Here is an 8,860-nt window from a genome sequence, read left to right on the forward strand (position 1 = left end):
ATGTCAGAAATTTACTGTACAAAAACTATTTTTTCAGTAGCTACACGAAGATCATCAACGTTGTTTTTAATAGGGCTGTCCCCGAATATCATTTTTGGGGCCTGGAAGCTTCGGTGAGTAATATTGGAAGGTATTGGAAGCTTTGCGGCACGGTGCAGCAGGCTGACATGTTTTTCTGTCTTTCTGTCTCCACCTCCCTCGTTTCAGCACCGCTGCCACACTGCTTCACACACACACGCACCTCTACACACAACAAACAGGGATATACGTCTGACAATAACTACAAATAATTAATGATGAAAATGAATTGTGAGATTATTCCTTATTTTATGGGCTATTTTGGGATTTATACATTATTATAACATATCGGTACTTATTTATATATATGTATATATGTATATATATATATGTATATATGTATATGTATATATATATGTATATATATATCATGTATATATGTATATATATATGATATATATATGTATATATATATGATATATGTATATATATATGATATATGTATATATGTATATATATATGTATATATGTATATATATATGATATATGTATGTATATATGTATATATATATATACATATGTATATATATATACATATATATATATGATATATGTATGTATATATGTATATATATATATACATATGTATATATATATACATATGTATATACATATGTATATATATATACATATGTATATGTATATATATATGTGTATATATATATACATATGTATATATATATATATATATACATATGTATATATATATATACATATGTATATACATATACATGTGTATATATATACATACATATGTATATATTATATATTGTTTTTTTAAAGTATTCGAATACTGATTTAGAGGTCTATTACCATGGCAACGGTCGAAGCTTCAAAGCATTCAGGTCAGCCCTAGTTTTTGATTTATCAATCCATTGATTTTCATTTTCCCGCACAAGCTCCGTTATGTCCACAGTGAAACTGGGAGCCTTGATCAGTCATTGCTAATACTGTTAATAAGTTCAGAACTTCTAAACAGCAGAAGATTTGTCTGGTTCAGTCAGCTGTCTGTGGAGATAACGCTGCTCTCAACATGCAGTAGCTACTGTAAATCTCAACTCTTATAAAAGGATTCTAAATTCAGCACACAATGGCCAGAAACAGGTCAAACCTGTATATTCACACTAGTATACAGTCATTATAAAGAAACAGTTCTGATACATTCATGGCTACATATCCGCGTTGTTCCCATACTCCTTTATCTCAGTGGTAAAGCCCCGTCAACAGGAGTCCACGTCCTGTACCAGACTGGTGAGAGCCATTTCAACCTCAGCAGTGGGATATTTCACAGAGAGGGCTTAGGCTGTGAGCTACACTTCCTTTGGCTAGTTCCACTCACTCCCATTTAACAAAGCACTCTTGGTTGGAATCCAGTGAAATTAGTACAGCAACTTTTGCTTTCAGACAAACCTGATCAGGCTGCAGGATTAAAGGCGGCAACATCGTGAATGTAGAACTTCCTGTCAGCCGATCACATGAGCTTTTCTTTAATTTATGAAAACCTTTGTATTTAACCTTTTTGTTTTGCGGTTAGACAACATGTTTGAAGTATTACTGTAGAAGAAACATTGAGGTATACCTTGACAAAATAAAAATTTGGTGTAAGTTTTATCCTTCCTGGTTTTCCAACTTATTCTGGGCCCTTTAAACATGCTTTGTATTAGTCTCATTTCATTTAGTCATTTCCTGTTGGCTGCATTTTTTAAATGGTACGGTAGAGGAAAGAGTCTGATTTCTAACCTTAAAGGTATAATATGCAAGAATTAATGAAAAAACACTGTATAGGCTGATACCAAAATAGTCCCAGTCACTCTATAGCTCGCTCGACCATCGTTGCGCTCTCTCTCTCTCTCTCTCTCTCCCCCCCCTCTCTGGGCTCGTGGAGGTGTGGCCAACTTTGGATGCAGTGTTTCCAAACAGCAACCGACAACAGTTCCATATTACACCTTTAATATAACAAATTGTAATCTCCATTAAACCACAATATAAGGTCTCTTTCCGCAACCACGAAGGGTGGAATGCTTTCTTCTATGCATGATTTGAATTGTGCATTCCTCTACTTCTTGCTTTTAAAATGCAGGACTGTGCATGCCACCTGACTAAGTTAAAGTCAAAGTCAAGTTTAGTGAAACCGCTCTAAACTAGAGTAAAAAGTCTATAAAGGTTTAATGAAGCAAGATCTGCATCCACGAGTCCAGTTTTCTAAGCCTCCTTTGTGAAATCCCCTCAGTGTTCACCACAGTCACAGGGCTGCTGTCTGTCACTTTTCTGGTCATAATGAGGCTTTTTTTTATCTTAGTGCCTTGGATTTATGCTCCTCCATTTCTGTGAATTTGGCCCATTCTGAAAAGAACTTTGTTTAACCAGTGCAGGTGTTCAGACCTCGGAGTAACATCTGGCAAACCAATGTGTTGACTTCAAGCTGTCATCTTGAGGTGTTCCAACCTGCTGTTCGGTTGTCACCTCAGTTACTGACTTCATAAATCTGCATGGAAATATCTTTAGTGGCATCATCATCATCATCATCACAATCAAAATAAATAGAGAACAATGTAGGTGGCATGAAGGCCTTTAAAGATCATGTACATTCTCAGTTGTCCCAAATTGTACCCTAAATTCAAAGTGAGTGCAGTAACGTAGATGGGCTAGTGTAGACGGTTGATTGATGGGAGAGTGATAATGGCATTAGTTTGAATTCAAAAGAAAAACTTGAAATGTGATAAAGTCACTGTAAAACAAAAAAGCAAAAAAAAAAAATTCCTGACGTTTCTCTGTGCATTCGTAGGCTTAGCAATATTTCACGAAAATACTGTATTACATCAGAAAACTCACTGTAAAAAAATGTATAGCCAGCACAATATTTTGAGCAGCAGATCAGCTGTGATCTTCAGCTTTAGTGTGTTGAGGATTCAAGTACTAAACAGGTCAAATCTACTCATATCATTGTGTTCGTAGCCTTGGACTTGTTCCTCAATAACCTTGTAAAGTTAGTCTAAATTTAGCTGCCCTCTTTGTAAATACGCTCATTCGCATTCTTGCTAAAAGTTAGATGAGAAGATGGATATCAGTCTTTGTACAGTTAATATGTAGCTGGAGCCAGCGAGCCTGTTAGCCTAGCTTAGCATAAAGACCGGAAACAGGGGTAAACAGCTAGCCTAGCTCTGTCCAAAGGGAACAACATCTGCCTACCAGCACCCTCAAGGCTCGCTATTCAACACTGAGATAACTAGCTGTAGCTGCATATTTATCTACAAATAGTACGTTAAATATGAAGCTAGAGCCAGAATGTGATTATATTACGGTGACCAGACGTCCGGGACAGTCAGGGTTTGTCCAGGACAGTGCCGGTTTTCAAGCTGGGTGTCCCGTATCCCAACAAATATCTGTAAAACACTCAAATGCCCGGTTTTCAAGTCACTGACAAATTGTCCCTGTTTTCAGCACAATTCAAATAATAATATTATACTTATATAGACCGTTCCACTCATTAATTAACTTGTGCAGTCTGCAGTCTCTGTAGAGAGTGATGCTGCAAGCTGTCAAGCCACAGTTACGCACAGACACAACAGATATCCGCTGTTACATTTAGTGTAGTTTTGATTCACAGAACCCTCCGTGCTTATGTGCACATTAAACGTGTGTTTTGATTAATTATTCTACACAGTTCCTTCTGCGCATCAACAGGCTTTTAGCTCCTCTTATAACTCCCTCAGGACCGGCCGTTCCGTCTTTCTCCCGGACGGCGTCTCCATCCTGGACAAAATGTCCTCTGAGCTCCGCAATGTTTATTACAATAGCCTGAGGCTCTGGTGAGCAACTTGATGTGATAGAGATTGTTCAGGTTCAAAACTAAAGTTGAAAAATAATTTCCATAGTCGCAAACAATACGTTTCCTCTGAGGAAAACTCTCTACAGGACTCCCAAACTGTCAGTGCATCATGACGGGGATAGTCTGTGATTAAAGGGGGAGAAAGTAGTGAATGTGGTGAGTCATGATCGTCACAGTCTCTAATGCCCCCCCCCCCTAAAATAATACCTTCTTTCTGATCCCACTCCGTGCTCAAATGTGCCACAGGTTTGTCAAGTTAGCCATCCTGATGAAAATGCCTATGGTGCACTGGCATGCATGAACGGGGGCGTGCATGAACGTGCAGTACACTCAAGGGTCCCGGTTTGGGGGTTTCAAAATATGGTCACCCTAGATTAGATTAGCTGGAAACGGGTAAACAGCTAGTCTGACTCTGTCTAAAGGTAACAAAATCTGCCCTGAAAGCTTGCTTATTAACACTTAATTTTTTTCTAGCCTTAATGCTAAGCTAACTAGCTGTAGCTGCATATTTATCTACAAATAGTACGTTAAATATGAAGCTAGAGCCAGAAGGCAATTAGCTTAGCTTAGCTGGAAACAGGGAAACAGCTAGCTTGGCCCTGTCCAAAATTTGCCTAGCAGCACTTCTAAAGCTCACTAGTTAGCATATCCTATCTTGTTTGTTTAATCTCTACAAAAACTGAAATGTAAAAAGAGAATTTATGGTTTTATAGCGTGCAAACTGTGTAGTTCTTGACCAGGCACTGTGACTTTCTAGCTAGCTGTTTTACCCTGCTTGCAGTTTTTATGCTAAGCTAAGCTAACAGACGGCTGGTTACAGCAACGTACATTACAGATAGACAAGAGTGGTATCAATCTTCTCACTGAACTCTGGCAAGAAAGCGTAACTTAAAAAATATTGAACTATTCTTTTTTTTAAAATAGCGTTCATTTGGAGCGTCTTCAGTTAGCGTAGCATAACATTACTTTACAGTAGGTTAGATCAACTTTTAGCCAGGCAGACCCCAAAAAAATGCTTGACTTTAAATTTAAAATTTGCCTCATCTTCAAGAGATACTTAAAATCTTGTGTTAAAAATGTGTGAGATTTACACATAATATAAGCTGATTTATCATTTTGACACATAGCTAGAAAGCTGCGAATGCTCAGAGAAACCTCCACCATACTTTGTGTGACATGTGCCTTTAATTGTGGCTAGTATCACAACCTAGACATGTAAATCAGGGATGATGAGACATTGATAATGGACCAGATGTGTAAAGATGGCTACTTCCTGCCGTGACATCGTTGATTCACCCTGGGTCGTCGAGTGTTTCTGAGCTTCCTTACAACTCTCCGGGTGGGTCCAGGAACCTGCCTGCTTTAACCACCTGATCCTCTTTAAACACTGAAGGTGTTGTTTCCTTGTACAGTCGACTAACATAAGCCCGTAGCTTATGACCTGGTTCGACTGATCCGTGAAGTGGATTCAGTTGCTTTTGTAGACCAGTGCAGTACTTGACTTTGAGTGGCGTTCCAAAATCAAAGACGGCTATTTCTCCATACATAAAATGTTATCTTGAGATGCAAAATGGTGTAACTTTCTCCCCTATCTCTCTTTCCTTCTCGGAACTGAAGTAATGAAAAGAACTGAAAAGATTTCCGAGGTTGAGCCAGGTCTTATCTTTTACCAGAGATCAGTGTACCTTTCTAGTCTTGCGATGCATGTACATCTTTATTATGGATTTTGGAGACTTTCAGTAGTTTTGGACATGTTTAAAAAAAGACAAACATAAGTTTAGTTTTTTTTAAATCAGTGTTACTTTGTCTAATTTCTCCTTGAGTACAGCTGGAGTAGCCAGTGATGAGTTCTGACAACCATCAACTTAGAGTCAATGACACATGGGGAACTTTTACCTTGTAGAAACGGTTATGTAACATGAGTAATGAATCATGAAACTGTTTTTTTTTTTTTTAAAGTTCATCTTTCTTTTTCAAAAAGTATTATTGATGTCAACTACTCTCTCACTAATCTGTTAGAACCTTTGCTTTCACTTGCCGTTCACGCTGCAGCCATGTTGCATTTTTATCCCAGTAAGCATCCTCTGCAGTGCATCGACAAATGGCTCAAGTTAAAGTAACCTCTATATTGTCATTAGAGCATCAGCAGTATGGAGTTGCTTTGCATTGTAAAAAGAAAAAAAGAAAAAAAAGAGGGGAGGCTGGCATACTGTATATAATGATGTCATTTGTCTGAGAAAAGATTTGTACTATTGTTTCAAATGTGCACTTATCCTGATATTTTCTTTTTTTTGCTGTTTAATATCAGTCAAATGCTAGAGCTCTTGATAATAAACTTAAATGATGTGTGGTAAAACTAGTATCCTCTATAGCAGGGTTGAGTGGCACACAGTCATTAATAATGAAATGTCCATAGTGCTGCAGAACGTTAATGAAAGACGGTGTTGGTTTTTCATTTGACAGGGAAAATCCACCCTAAAACTGAATTCATTAATAAAGCACACAGGAATTTTGACTGACATGGGACTGAGATAATGACTGGATTTCCATTTTGAGACAAGTTCATTCATGTGATATATTAGACAGGTTGGCATGGTGACAGTATTTTTAGTGGAAGTTTGGGTTCATTTTCTGGTTACTACCAGTTAGCAGCACAACAATTAATTCGATCCAATAAGTGCATTAATGCTTAAAGTGATACTCAAATTTCTCAACCTACTCTGAAAAAAATTATCATTTCAACCCACTCAACCAGCCTGGTCTCCTAAATATTACGTTCCCATACAACTAAACTGCATGGTGAATTACTTCTCGAGGGGAACTTATTTTGTCGTGGTTTGTTTTTGACGTATCACAAATCCATTCCACGGAACTTCACGACGGGGTGATGGATGGGTCAACAAACACCAGACTTTTGACCAGTGTTCGTGTCCCATGAGAAACTAAAACGTGCACTTATTTTAATGATGACGTTTGAAACCTAACCAAGTAGTTTTGTTGCCTAAACCTAACCAAGCAGCTTTGTTGTGTTTTCTTTCAATTTCATAGTCATTTTAAGCCAAACCATGACGTATTTTTACTAAGCCTAACAGCGTTTTAGTTTTGTTTCAATTTGCAATGTTAACCACATGTTTAAAACTGAATAAAAGTGTGACTGTAATCCGGGAGAAAATATATTTCCCTCGAAACGTAATTGAGAATGCAGTTTAGTCGTATGGGAATGTCATTTTGTAGGAGACAGGTTGACTCAACATACTGACAGTGGAAATGTCCATTGACATTTGGATACTTTTTTTTTCCTGCTGTGAAAACGTATCACTGTAACTGACTTTTAACAATGTTAAAAACATGGATGGGTGTGAAAGAGCGTTTGTGAACCCCCTCGAGGGCTTTCAACCATAGCTCACGGTCTTCCCAAGGAGATGAAGTTTGCTCAGTTCTTGTATCACATGAACAAGGTTAAAGATTATGTGATGCAGTTAAAAGTTCTGAAAAATAGCCAGCTAGTGGACTTTGAGTTAACATGTTTTTTGTAAAATTTTGGGTGGAGATACAGTAAAACCCCCGAAATGATGCGAGTAGTTCAGTTTTAAAGGAATATTTAAGACATTTTGGGAAATAGCCAGCCTGGCTCTCTCTTAATTTCTGAAATACACAACACCTGTTAAACTAATGAACATGTCATATTTCATTTGTTTATTTCAAACACAAACAGAAATGTAAAAAGTTATGATAATTTCAGCACACAAGTCACCCATAAAACCACAACCTTTGTTTTTAAATTTCTGGTTGTGTACAGATTCAACCAATAAAATACAACTTGTTAGTTGGTTACCTTTACAGGTGTAAGTAGGCACATTTATCAAGCTGTATTTTCCTAAATGTAACAAGTCTTTCAACATTGTAAAGAAAACACATTTTTGTACCTTCTAGAATGTACCACACTTTAGCTTAGGGAAAAGTTTGCCTCCTACAGTAACTGAAGTAACCTATGAGAATAACGTTTTATGGTGGATTTTCCCTTTCATTTTAGGGGATAAAAAAGTCATTGGTCATTCCCTGGCTTTGTCATCTCATGTATAGAGGCCCAGCTTGTTTTTAGTTTTTTTCAGTCACCAGTGATGGATAATGACAGGTGTTTCATTTCGATGAACGTTTTATTTTCATTTTACTTCTGACTGGTGTAAAGCAGTTCAGTCGCCCTTGAACTGACAAAAAGAACCACATGCTAGTTTGGAAGGTGTTACAGACCTCGAGTCTACAAAGGTCCAACCTTCATATCAGCTCTGTTGTGTCACGCCAGAGATGATGAATTTCTTTGCATTCGTGGCTGAGCTCCAACCTGCTTGTTGTTTTACTGTGCCTCCAAACACCAGGTATAGAGTGTATGTTCGACTTTTTACCGCTGGAATTGAACCAACAGAAGCAGTTTAAAGGCTTTTTCATGCATTGGTTTGATTTTTAGGGGGATTATTAAAAAAAATGTAATACTAAGGCGAATCTTGTACTATAGTGGGAAATGTAAATGTAAAAAAGATGATGGAGGACTGTTGCATGCTGGCCAGTTGGGGTCATTGAAGAATTGGTGCTAATGACGCATTTCTACAACAGGGATTTTAATTAAGAGTCTCCTATAACTGACTGGTTGTGACATCATTATCCAATCCTGCTGTTTCCATGGAAACAACTAACTTAAGATGAGTCCAGTCGAGATCATGGCAGGAAAATAGATGCGTCTTGGTCTGGTATCTAGCCTTCTGAAAACAACGCAAATGTGGTCATATGGCAAGTAGCAGGGGAAACATGAACCATTTGGGATCTCAGACCAAAGTTTAAGACAAGAAACAGCATGCGCGCATTTAGGATCAAGCTGTACATTTTGATTCATCCTTGCAATGTAAGGTGTCATATGGGATACCCAATGGCACTATGAAGAACACTGCTGAGGACATC

This window comes from Sebastes fasciatus, chromosome 10 (assembly GCF_043250625.1).
Source record: "Sebastes fasciatus isolate fSebFas1 chromosome 10, fSebFas1.pri, whole genome shotgun sequence".
Taxonomy (NCBI): Eukaryota; Metazoa; Chordata; class Actinopteri; order Perciformes; family Sebastidae; genus Sebastes; species Sebastes fasciatus.